The sequence below is a fragment of the Arachis duranensis genome, chromosome 10 (assembly GCF_000817695.3).
Source record: "Arachis duranensis cultivar V14167 chromosome 10, aradu.V14167.gnm2.J7QH, whole genome shotgun sequence".
Taxonomy (NCBI): Eukaryota; Viridiplantae; Streptophyta; class Magnoliopsida; order Fabales; family Fabaceae; genus Arachis; species Arachis duranensis.
The window spans coordinates 25,197,224-25,211,357 of record NC_029781.3 but is presented as its reverse complement, the minus strand read 5'-3'; positions in this window follow the sequence as shown (position 1 = coordinate 25,211,357).

Below are 14,134 nucleotides of genomic sequence, written 5' to 3'. Positions count from 1 at the left end.
CTTTCATCATAAAATTCAAAATTCAAAAAATATCTTTTCTAACTAATTTTAAGCCATATTTTCGAATTTTTTATATAAAAATTCAGATTTCAATTTCAAAATTTTTCAAATCTTATCCTTTTAAGATTTAAAAATTTTTTTTATCTTTTTCAAAAATATCCTAACCACTTTCTCTCTCCTCACTTTTTCGAAAATTTTCATAAAATATTTTTAAATTCTTTTATTTTATTTTATTTTTATTTTTATTTTTATTTATTTTTAATTTTATTGTCGTCTTTATTTTATTTTATTTTATTTTATTATTTCAAAATTTTTNAGACTCTGGGGTCATATGCTAACCCCACTACTACTTCATACGGGAGTAGTATCTGTATACCCTCCATCGGAGTCAGTAGCTTTGAGTTGAACCCTCAGCTCATTATCATGGTGCAGCGAGGTTGCCAGTATTCCGGTCTTCCACAAGAAGAACCTACAGAGTTTCTGGCACACTTTTTACAAATTGCTGACACAGTACATGATAAGAAAGTAGATCAGGATGTCTATAGACTGTTACTATTTCCATTTGCTATAAAAGACCAAGCTAAGAGGTGGTTAAATAACCAACCTAAGGACAACATAAAGACATGGAAACAGTTGTCAGAAAAATTCCTGAATCACTATTTTCCTCCAAAACGGATGACACAGCTAAGGCTGAGCATCCAAGGCTTTAAACAAGGAGATAATGAATCCCTTTATGATGCCTGGGAGAGATACAGAGAGATGCTAAGAAAATGCCCCTCTGAAATGTTTTCAGAGTGGGTGTAGTTAGACATCTTCTATTATGGGCTTACAGAGAAAGCTCAGATTTCTCTAGACCACTTAGCTGGTGGATCTATACACATGAGAAAGACAATAGAAGAAGCTCAAAAGCTCATTGATACAGTTGCCAGAAATTAGCATCTGTACCTGAGCAGTGAACCTTCCTTGAAAGAAGAAACCAAAACAGTAATTGCTGAACTCAGTCCTGCAGAACAAGTTACTGAATTCAATCAACAACTGGATTTTCTAACAAAACAGCTAGCCGAATTCAAGGAGATACTACAAGAAACAAGAATGGCTAATATGAATATGGAAGTATAGTTAAAGCAAACAGAACAGCAGTTATCAAAACAAATAACAGAAGAGTGCCAAGCAGTTCAATTAAGAAGTGGAAAAACATTAAATACCTCACTTCAAGGTAGCAGGAAGCCAAGAAATGAGCAAACTATCCAAAATCCATCTGAGTATAGTAAGAGTCCAGAGAGGAATAATTCTGGCGCTCAAATGCCAGAAAATGGGTGGAAAGCTGGCGTTGAACGCCCAAACCATGCTCAGTTCGGTGTTCAACGCCAGAAACAAGCAAGAAATTGGCGTTGAACGCCCACAGGAAGCACAGTTTTGGCGTTCAAACGCCAGAAACAGGTAAGGAGTTGGCGTCTAACGCCACTCTAGCTTCCACCCCTGGCATTCAAATGCCAGTGGGAGATCAAACACATACAAGTGCTGATAGCAACCCCTCTAAAAAGGCTTCTCAACCCACATCTGTAGGCAATAAACCTACAGCAACTAAGGTTGAGAAATACAAAGCCAAAATGCCTTATCCTCAGAAACTCCGCTAAACAGAACAGGATAAGCAATTTGCCCGCTTTGCAGACTATCTAAGGACTCTTGAAATAAAGATTCTGTTTGCAGAGGCACTTAAGCAAATACCTTCTTATGCTAAGTTCATGAAGGAGATCTTAAGTCATAAGAAGGATTGGAGGGAAACTAAGAAAGTTTACCTCACTGAAGAATGCAGTGTAGTCATTCTGAAAAGCTTACCTGAGAAGCTTAAAGATCCGGGAAGCTTTATGATACCATGCACATTAGAAGGTACTTATACCAAGCAAGATCTATGTGATCTTGGGGCAAGTATCAACCTAATACCTGCATCTATTATCAGAAAGCTTGGTTTGACTGAAGAAGTCAAACCAACCCGGATATATCTCCAACTTGCTGATGGCTCCATTAAATACCCATCAGGCGTGATTGAAGACATGATTGTCAAGGTTGGGCCATTTGCCTTTCCCACTGACTTTGTGGTGCTGGAAATGGAGGAGCACAAAAGTGCAACTCTCATTCTCGGAAGACGTTTCCTAGCAAATGGACGAATCCTCATTAACATCCAAAAAGGGGAATTAACCTTGAGAGTCAATGAGGATGAGTTTAAGTTGAATGTTGTCAAAGCTATGCAGCACCCAGACACCTCAGACGACTGCATGAGCATTGATATTATTGACTCTCTCGTGGAAGAGGTCAATATGATTGAGATTCTCGAATCAGAGCTAGAGAATATCTTTAAAGATGTTCAGCCTGATCTGGAGGAACCAGAGAGAATAATAGAACCTCTAAAAATCCCTCAGGAATAGGAGAAACCTCCTAAACCCGAGCTCAAACCATTACCATCATCCCTAAAATATGCATTTCTAGGAGAAGGTGACACTTTTCCTGTAATCATAAGCTCTACCTTAGAGCCACAGGAAGAGGAAGCATTAATTTGAGTGCTGAGGACACACAAGATAACTCTTGGGTGGTCCATCAGTGATCTTAAGGTTATTAGCCCAGCCAGATGCATGCACAAGATCCTATTGGAAGATGACGCTAAGCCAGTGGTTCAACCACAGAGGCAGCTGAATCCAGCCATGAAAGAGGTGGTGCAAAAGGAGGTCACTAAATTACTAAAGACTGTGATTATTTATCCTATTTCTGATAGCCCCTGGGTGAGCCCTGTCCAAGTTGTCCCCAAAAAGAGAGGCATGAGAGTGGTTTATAATGAAAAGAATGAACTGGTTCCTACAAGAACAGTTACAGGATGGCGTATATGTATTGACTACAGAAGACTCAATACAGCCACCAGAAAGGATCATTTTCCTTTACCATTCATAGACCAGATCCTAGAAAGACTAGCAGGTCATGATTACTACTACTTTTTGGATGGCTATTCAGGTTACAACCAGATTGTAGTAGATCCCCAGGATCAAGAGAAAACAGCATTCACATGTCTAGTTGGAGTATTTACATACAGAAGGATGCCATTTGGCCTGTGCAATGCACCTGCAACCTTTCAAAGGTGCATGCTCTCTATTTTCTCTGAAATGGTGGAAAAATTTCTGGAAGTCTTCATGGATGACTTTTCAGTATTTGGAGACTCATTCAGCTCCTGTCTTGACCATCTAGCACTTGTTCTAAAGAGGTGCCAAGAGACTAACCTGGTTTTAAACTGGGAGAAATGTCATTTATGGTGATTGAAGGAATTGTCCTTGGGCACAAAATTTCGAACAAGGGAATAGAGGTGGATCAAGCCAAGGTAGAGGTAATTGAAAAATTACCACCACCTGCCAATGTTAAAGCAATCAGAAGCTTTCTGGGGGCATGCAGGATTCTATAGGAGGTTTATAAAAGATTTTTCAAAAATTGCAAAACCTCTGAGTAATCTGCTAGCTGCTGACACGCCATTTATCTTTGATAAGGAGTGTCTACAGGCATTTGAGACTCTAAAAGCTAAGCTGGTCAAAGCACCAGTCATCTCCGCACCAGACTGGATATTACCATTTGAATTAATGTGTGATGCCAATGATCATGCCATTGGTGCAGTGTTGAGACAGAGGCATGACAAGCTTCTGCACGTCATTTATTATGCCAGCCGTGTTCTAAATGATGCGCAGAAGAACTACACAACCACAAAAAGGAATTGCTTGCAGTGGTTTACGCCATTGACAAGTTCAGATCCTATTTAGTAGGATCAAAAGTGATTGTGTACACAGACCATGCTGCTCTTAAATATCTACTCACAAAGCAGGATTCAAAACCCAGGCTCATAAGATGGGTGTTGCTTCTGCAAGAGTTTGATATAGAAATAAGAGACAGAAAAGGGACATAAAACCAAGTAGCAGATCACCTGTCCCGAATAGAACCAGTAGAAGGGACGTCCCTCCCTCTTACTGAGATCTCTGAAACCTTTCCGGATGAGCAACTTTTTGCCATTCAGGCAGCACCATGGTTTGCAGAGCTTCATGATAGTGACTCTGACAAAAAGTTCATTGTTAAAGGGCAAAAAGTCAAGCATTATCTTGAAGGTAATGTTGAGCAAGAATGCTCAAGACTGAGACTGGATTAAAGCTCAGTAATAGTCTAGCTAAAAACAATCAAGAAGCGCTTATTGGGAGGCAACCCAAATTTTTATTTAACTAATTTTATTTTTATTTTATTATTCTTTTATGTTTTCTTAGGTTCATGATCATGTAAAGTCATAAAACAAATACAAAAATTAAAAACAAAATCAAAAATAGCAAAAGAAACAGCACACCTTGGAGGAAGGGCTTACTGGCGTTCAAACGCCAGTAAGGAGCATCTGGCTGGCGTTCAACGCCAGAACAGAGCATGGATCTGGCGTTGAACGCCAGAAACATGCAGCAATCTGGCGTTTAAATGCCAGGATTGCACACTGAGGAAAACTGGCGTTCAACGCTAGAAACATGCTACAGACTAGCGTTGAACGCCCAAAATAAGCATAGAGCTGGCGTTTAACGCCAGAAACAAGCATCAATCTGGCGTTAAACGCCAGGATTGCATGCAGAGGGCATTTTACACGCCTCATTGGTGCAGGGATGTAAATCCTTGACACCTCAGGATCTGTGGATCCCACAGGATCCCACCTACCTTCAAATTCAAGATCTCTTTCCCACCCTAAATAGTCGAATACACATCCCTCTCCCTCTCCTCCATATCTTCTTCCTCATCTATTCTTCTTCTTTTGCTCGAGGGTGAGCAATATTCTAAGTTTGGTGTGGCAAAAGCATAGCTTTTTTGTTTTTTCATAACCATTTATGGCACCTAAGGCCGGAGAAACCTCTAAAAAGAGGAAAGGGAAGACAAAAGCTTCTACCTCCGAGTCATGGGAGATGGAGAGATTCATCTCAAGGGTCCATAGCTCAGTAATAGAGCATTTGACTGCACCAAGTTTTTGGCATGAGCATGAGGAATTCTCTCATCAAGAAATCCCTGAGATACCTCAAAGGATATATTTTCCTCCACACAACTATTGAAAGCAACTAAGGATAGGAGCACCATTGGTTCTTCAAGAGGAAGACGCCACCCTCACTAAGGTGGACTCATTCCTTAATCTCCTTGCTCTTATTTTTCTGTTTTTTGGTTTTTGAGCTTCATGTTTGTCTATGTTTGTGTCTTTATTACATGATCATTAGTGTTTAGTAACTATGTCTTAAGGCTATGAATAATTCCATGAATCCTTCACCTTTCTTAAATGAAAAATATTTTAATACAAAAGAACAAGAAGTACATGAGTTTCAAATTCATCCTTGAAATTAGTTTAATTATATTGATGTAGCGACAATACTTTTTGTTTTCTGAATGAATGTTGAACAGTGCATAATTTTGATCTTGTTGTTTATGAATGTTAAAATTGTTGGCTCTTGAAAGAATGATGAAAAAGAGAAATGTTATTGATGATTTGAAAAATCAAAAAAATTGATTCTCAAAACAAGAAAAAGCAGTGAAGAGAACAAAGCTTGCGAAAAAAAAAATATGGCAAAAAAAAAAGAAAAAAAGAAAATAGAGAAAGAAAAAAGAAAATAGAGAAAGAAAAAGAAAAAGCAAGCAGAAAAAGCCAATAGCCCTTAAAACCAAAAGGCAAGGGTAAAAAGGATCCAAGGCTTTGAGCATCAATGGATAGGAGGGCCCAAGGAAATAAAATCCAGGCCTAAGCGGCTAAATCAAGCTGTCCCTAACCATGTGCTTGTGGCATGCAGGTCCAAGTGAAAAGCTTGAGACTGAGTGGTTAAAGTCGTGATCCAAAGCAAAAAGAGTGTGCTTAAGAACTCTGGACACCTCTAACTAGGGACTTTAGCAAAGCTGAGTCACAATCTGAAAAAGGTTCACCCAGTCATGTGTTTGTGGCATTTATGTATCCGATGGTAATACTGGAAAACAAAGTGATTAGGGCCACGGCCAAGACTCATAAAAGTAGCTTTGTTCAAGAATTAACATACTTAACTAGGAGAATCAATAACACTATCTGAACTTTGAGTTCCTATGGATGCCAATCATTCTAAACTTCAAGGGATAAAGTGAGATGCCAAAACTGTTCAGAAGCAAAAAGCTACAAGTCCCGCTCATCTAATTAGAACTAATATTCATTGATATTTTGGAATTTACAGTATATTCTATTCTTTTTATCCTATTTGATTCTCAGTTGCTTGGGGACAAGCAACAATTTAAGTTTGGTGTTGTGATGAGCGGATAATTTATACGCTTTTGGCATTATTTTTAGGTAGTTTTCAGTAGGTTCTAGCTACTTTTTAGTATATTTTTATTAGTTTTTAGGCAAAAATAATATTTCTGGACTTTACTATGAGTTTGTGTGTTTTTCTGTGATTTCAGGTATTTTCTGGCTGAAATTGAGGGTGCTGAGCAAAAATCTGATTTAGGTTGAAAAAGGACTGCTGATGCTGTTGGATTCTGACCTCCCTGCACTCGGAATGAATTTTTTGGAGATACAGGAGTTCAATTGGCGCGCTCTTAATTGGGTTGAAAAGTAGACATTCAGGGCTTTCCAACAATATATAATAGTTCATACTTTGCACAAAAATAGACGATGTAAACTGGCGTTGAACGTCAGTTCCATGTTATAGTCTGGCGTTCAGCGCCAGAAACAGGTTGCAAGTTGGAGTTCAATGCCAGAAACAGGTTACAACCTGGCGTTCGACTCCAGAAATAGCCCAGGCACGTGAGAAGCTTAAGTCTCAGCCCCAGCACACACCATGTGGGCCCCAGAATTGGATTTCTGCACTATCCATCCTAGTTTACTCATTTTCTGTAAACCTAGGTTACTAGTTTAGTATTTAAACAACTTTTAGAGATTTATTTTGTAACTCAAGACATTTTTAGATCTGAATTTTATACTCTTTGATGGCATGAGTATCTAAACTCCATTGTTGGGGGTGAGGAGCTCTGCAGCGTCTCGATGAATTAATGCAATTATTCTGTTTTCCATTCAAACATGCTTGTTCCTATCTAAGATGTTCATTCGTGCTTCACCATGAAGAAGGTGATCATCCGTGAGACTCATCACCTTCCTCAATCCACGAATGTGTGCTTGAAAACCACCTCCATTCTACATTAGATTGAATGAGTATCTCTTAGATTTCTTAATCAGAATCTTCGTGGTATAAGCTAGAATTGATGGCGGCATTCATGAGAACCCAGAAAGTCTAAACCTTGTCTGTGGTATTCCGAGTAGGATTCAATGACTGAATAGCTGTGACGAGCTTCAAACTAAAAGAATCAATGGATTCTATTCCGACATGATCGAGAACCAACAGATGATTAGCAGTGCTGTGACAGAGCATTTGGATCATTTTCACTGAGAGGATGGAAAGTAGCCATTGACAACGGTGACGCCCTACATACAGCTTGCCATGGAAGGAACTTTGCACTTTTGAAAGTGAGGAAGCATTATGTTACACGAATTCAGAAGACAAAGCATCTCCAAAACTCCAACATATTCTCCATTATTGCATAATAAGTATTTATTTCATGCTCTTTTATCTTTTACAATCAAGGCTAAAGAATCCTATTAGTATCCTGACTAAGAATAATAAGATAACCATAGCTTACTTCAAGCCAACCATCTCCGTGGGATTCGACCCTTACTCACGTAAGATATTACTTGGACGACCCAGTGTACTTGCTGGTTAGTTGTGCGGATTGCAAAAGTGTGATTGCAATTTCGTGCACCAGTCGCATCGAGTCTGATGGGACAGAGGGTTAGGAACCTTACCAAATTGATGACCCAACTCCTTTGAAAATGGTGGTTGATATTGGTGATCTGATTACACTTAGGTTAGTTGTTATGGATAATGATATCATTAACCATAGGGTAGATGACGACACACTACCACTAGAGGATGATGATCTTTAAGAAGAAGAGGGGTCGATGAAGACAAAGAAAAAGAAAATGAGTTTGATGATCAGGTAATTACTTGGAAGAGGAGGATGATGAACCAAAAGAAGAAGATGGTGAATCTGAATAAGGTTAACCTAAATATAATTTAACTAGCTTGTTGTATGTTTAAACTTTATTTTAGTAAGAATATATAATTACAATGCACGTTAGCTTTAGTTCTATCTTATGTATTTCTTTATCAAAACTTTGATTAGATTGTAATATAATTACATTGTTTCAGGTAAGGATGATAATAGGTTAATGTCTCACAAGCGCCTTGTTTTAATTACGACAACAAAGATTATCAGGCTCCATAGTCATTAGGGCTTTGTTTTGATTAGTTTAGAATCATTTTATTCCTTTTGTTTTTTTATTATGTATATTCGATATTTTACATCATATATAAATCATTATTTTCAAATAAATTAGTTTAGCAGCATTTTCTTCCTTCACTGTTTTTATTCCTATAATTTATTAACTATCAGGGTCGATAATAGATTGAAGAAAATAATAAAAAAATTTTACGTTTTCGTCAGATTTACTGTTGAAATTTACCTACGATAAAGATCATCCAGGTTAATAAAAAAATAAAAAAATAAAGTTTTTCTTCAGATTTACCGTAAGATTTTTTTGCTGATAATGTGGAAAAGTTATCATTGAATAATTTTTGCCAGCAACTCACATCAGATTTTCGCTGGTAAACAGTTTCTGGCAAGGTTTTTACCATCGGATGCAATCTGACGGTAATCAATTTACCAATAAATTATTTTTGTTATTCTGCCAGTAAATCTGATGACACTCAACATTTTTCTTTTAATGATAATATATGAAAATTTGATATACAAAATAACTTACCATAAAAAAACCTTTTCCATGATTGCATCCATAGTCTTGTTATAATAATATGTCTTAGCACTCAATCTTTTTACAAGTTGGTGTATTTTATTTTGAGAAATACTAAGCATTCTAGTATTTTTTAAACCAAGTTTTTAATTAAGTTCGTTCCCTTCTTCTTTGTATACACACGGATACTTCTTCCTCTTCTTCCACCTCCTTATTTATCATCGTCGTCATTATCTTCTTCTTCTTCTTTGCACGCTTCTTTCTTCAATATCATTGTTCTCATTGTTATTATCACCACTGGTAAACAAATCTCTACACTTCATACAACTATACCAGTAAGTGCACTGGGTCATCCAAGTAATACCTGAGTGAGTTAGGGTCGATCCCACGAGGATTGTGGTTTGAAGCAAGCTATGATTATCTTGTAGGTCTTAGTCAAGTGGATAGAAGAGTTGTTGGATTTATGAGATCTGAACTGGGTTGATATATTTACAATGATAATCTTAAAACTTAGATGGTTAGGGCTTGGACTTGCTTTGTCCTCCTGGATTAACTCTGGTCTTACTGTCTTCTTCAATTGTGAGTGATTTCTTTTATGGCAAGCTGTATGTGATCAACGCTGTATGTCTACGGTCATTAATCTTCTCTGCTTCAGATCAAATACCGTAGGCCGTGGTCATCCAATCTGAATGGGTGTGCAGCTTCTGCAGTTCATTCTCTTTGGTGATTCTACTCAAAACGCCACAGACAAGGTCGAATCTTCCAGATCAGAGGATGCTGCGCCTTTGTTCTAGCCTCTACCACAGAGACCCTAATCTCCCCATACCTCGGCTGAAATGATGTCTCGAGAAGTTCCCAATGAAGTTGTGGATTAGTCGTCTAAGAGATGTATAATCAAGCTGGCAGTTCGATGCTTTCTAGTCACGTATTCACATAAACCTAAGAAGACATGGATGGTTGTCAGGCACACAGTCTTGGTATGAAGAACGGAGCTAATTATCACGGATCATTCCATTCATCATGTTGAAGAACGAGTATACATCTTAGAATTGAATCAAACACGGATTGAAGAGAAACAATAATTTTTTATTAATTCATAAAACTCAGTAGGGCTCCTCTCCTCAACCTAGGAGGTTTAGAAACTCATACTGATAGAAAATACAATGTCATAAAGGAAAATATGGTGTAAATTAGCTGAAGATCCTTAACTAAGAGTGATCTTCTACTTTAAATACTAAACTAATGACTAGTAACGGTAAAACAGTCTTTTTAGTGTTAAAATCCACTTTTAGGACCCACTTGGTGAGTGTTTGGGCTGAGCTTCGATGATATCCATGTGTTATGAGGCCTCTAGAGCGTTGAACACTGACTAGGGGGTCCTCTTTGGGTGTTTGGATGCTGGTCTCTTCTCATTGGGCGCTGGATGCATGAAAGGGGGCAGGAGGCTGGCGTTGGATGCCAGTTTTGGGCCTTCTAATCTGAAGCAAAGTATGGACTATTATACATTGCTGAAAAGCTCTGGAAGTCAGCTTTCCATAGCCATTGAGAATGCTCTATTTGGACTCTGTAGCTCCAAAAAGCTTTTTTGAGTGCAAGCAGGACAGATCTGAACAACATCTGCAGTGCTTTCTGTATCTCTGAGTCAGACTTTTGCCTCAGCTCCTCAATTTTAGCCAAAAAATACCTGAAATTGCATAAAAATACACAAACTCATAATAGAATCCAAAAAATATGAATTTAACACCAAAAACCTATGAAAACTTAATAAAAACTGAACAAAACATGCTAAAAACTATAAGAAAATGATGTCAAAATGTGTATAAAATATCCGCTCATCACAACGCTGGTGCACGAATCCCCACACCTTCGTACAGCTATACCAGCAAGAGCACTGGGTCATCCAAGTAATACCTGAGCGAGTCAGGATCGATCCCATGAGGATTGTGGTTTGAAGCAAGCTATGGTTATCATGCAGGTCTTAGTCAAGTTGATGGAAGACTAGGAGATGTTGGTATGTTATTTTTAATTGTATAAAAAGGAATAAAGAAATAGGGTAATTAGAACTCAGAAGTCATGTAAACTATGAAAATAGCATGGTTAAGGATTGGAGTTGCTTTGTCTTTCTGAATTAACTCTGGTAGTACTGTTTTCTTTACTTGTGAGTGATTTCTTCAATGGCAGGCTGTATGTGATTGACGTTGGTTTGAGCAACCGCCAATACTCCGTCAAATCTGAACCCCAGGGTTAGTGCAGATCCATTCTGATTGAGGGTGAAGTGATAAAACCCAATTTTAGGGTTTATCTTGTATGAAATTTAGGGGGTTTTATCAATATTCTCTCACACTTATTCATATAAAATGCATGGTTTTGTGTCTCCTTCTTAATTTTGCTTCATGGTTGAAAAAATGCTTCTTTGACCTTAAATATGCTATATTTTAATCCTCTTCTATTACCATTCGATGCCGTGATGTGTTTGTTAAGTGATTTAAGAGTTTATAGGGCAAGAATGACATAGAAGAGAGGAGGGAAGCATGCACAAGTGGAAGGAGCATGAAGAGTGGAGCTTTGGAGATTTGGCATTGACGCGTACGCGTGGCTGACACGCACACAGGGTGCGTCTTGCTGAAATTGGTGTTCAAAAGTTGGCGCATTCGCGTGGCTGAGCAAACACCCCATCGACGCGTACGCGTGGCTTGAAAAGCTCATCGACACGCACGCGTGGCAGACGCGTACGCGTGATGCGTAGCACGTGACATCATTAAGGAAATCATGGCTGGTTATTTCTTGGGAGCTCCAGGCCCAATCTGAGTGGAATTCTGCATGCAAAAGACCCAAGGAACCAAGGAGAGAGGGGGGATTCACACTATACACAATTTTTAGCTAGTTTTTTGGAGTTTATGTTTCTAGAGAGAGAAACTCTCACTTCTCTCTCAGTTTTGGCTTTCTCAATTTCAAATTCATTTGGATCCTTTGGTTAGATCTATTTTTGAATTCAATTTTACATTGCTTTAATTCGTAGATCTAATTCTCCTACTCTCATTTAGTGTTCTTGTTACTCTAGTTATTTTGGATCTTGGATTTGGATCTTGTTACATTGATTTCTATTAATGCATTGAGGAATTTCATGATTAATTGTTGTTAATTGCTTGATTGTTGTTAGTTGTTTGTAATAGATAACTGGTGCACGAAATTGTGATCATCAATGGCGCCATCAACATGGTACGCTCAATTGCAATCTCAACTCTTTATCCCAACTTCGCACAACTAACTAGCAAGTGCACTGGGTCGTCCAAGTAATAAACCTTACGCGAGTAAGGTCGATCCCATGGAGATTGTTGGTACGAAGCAAGCTATGGTCATCTTGTAAATCTCAATCAGGCAGATTCAAATGGTTATAGATGATTTATGAATAAAGCATAAAATAAAGATAGAGATACTTATGTAATTCATTGGTGAGAATTTTAGATAAGCGTATGGAGATGCTTTGTCCCTTCCGTCTCTCTGCTTTCCTACTGTCTTCATCCAATCCTTCTTACTCCTTTCCATGGCAAGCTGTATGTTGGGCATCACCATTGTCAATGGCTACAGTCCTGTCCTCTCAGTGAAAATGTCAACGCGCTTTGTCACAGCACGGCTATTCAACTGTCGGTTCTCGATCATGTCGGAATAGAATCCAGTGATTCTTTTGCGTCTGTCACTAATGCCCCACAATCGCGAGTTTGAAGCTCGTCACAGTCATTCAATCCTTGAATCCTACTCAGAATACCACAGACAAAGTTTAGACCTTCCGGATTCTCTTGAATGCCGCCATCAATTCTAGCTTATACCACGAAGATTCTGATTAAGGAATCCAAGAGATAAACATTCAATCTAAGGTAGAATAGAGGTGGTTGTCAGGCACACGTTCATAGGTGAGAATGATGATGAGTGTCACAGATCATCACATTCATCAAGTTGAGGAACAAGTGATATCTTAGAACAAGAATCATGTTCTTGGGTGCAAATGAATATCTTAGAACAAGAATAAGCTGAAGTGAATAGAAGAACAATAGTAATTGTATTAATACTCGAGGTACAGCAGAGCTCCACACCTTAATCTATGGTGTGTAGAAACTCCACCGTTGAAAATACATAAGAACAAGGTCTAGGCATGGCCGAGAGGCCAGCCCCCATGATCTAAGATAGCATAAGACTACTCAAAGATAGCTACCAAGATGTCTAATACAATAGCAAAAGGTCCTATTTGTAGAGGACTAGTAGCTTAGGGTTTACAAAGATGAGTAAATGACATAAAAATCCACTTCCGGGCCCACTTGGTGTGTGCTTGGGTTGAGCATTGAAGCATTTTCGTGTAGAGGCTCTTCTTGGAGTTAAACGCCAGCTTTTGTGCCAGTTTGGGCGTTTAACTCCCATTCTTGTGCCAGTTCCGGCGTTTTACGCCAGAATTCTTGAGCTGACTTGGAAGGCCTGTTTGGGCCATCAAATCTCGGGCAACGTATAAACTATTATACATTGCTGAAAATCCCAGGATCTCTACTTTCCAACACAGTTGAGAGTGCACCAATTAGGCTTTTGTAGCTCCAGAAAATCCACTTCGAGTGCAGGGAGGTCAGAATCCAACAGCATCTACAGTCCTTTTCAGCCTTTGAATCAGATTTTTGCTCAGGTCCCTCAATTTCAGCAGAAAATATCTAAAATCACAGGAAAACACAAAAACTCATAGTAAAGTCTAGAAAAGTGAATTTTAACTAAAAACCAATACAAATATAATAAAAACTAACAAAAACATACTAAAAACATACTAAAAACAATGCCAAAAAGCGTATAAATTATCCGCTCATCACAACACCAAACTTAAATTGTTGCTTGTCCCCAAGCAACTGAAGATCAAATAAGATAAAAAGCAGAGAATATGCAATGAATTCCAAAAACATATATGAAGATCAGTATTAATTAGATGAGCGGGGCTTTTAGCTTTTTGCCTCTGAACAGTTTTGGCATCTCACTTTATCCTTTGAAATTCAGAATGATGGGCTTCTATAGGAACTCAGAATCCAGATAGTGTTATTGATTCTCCTAGTTAAGTATGATGATTCTTGAACATAGCTACTTTATGAGTCTTGGCCGTGGCCCAAAGCACTCTGTCTTCCAGTATTACCACCGGATACATACATGCCACAAACACATAACTGGGTAAACCTTTTCAGATTGTGACTCAGCTTTGCTAAAAGTCCCCAATTAGAGGTGTCCAGGGTTCTTAAGCACACTCTT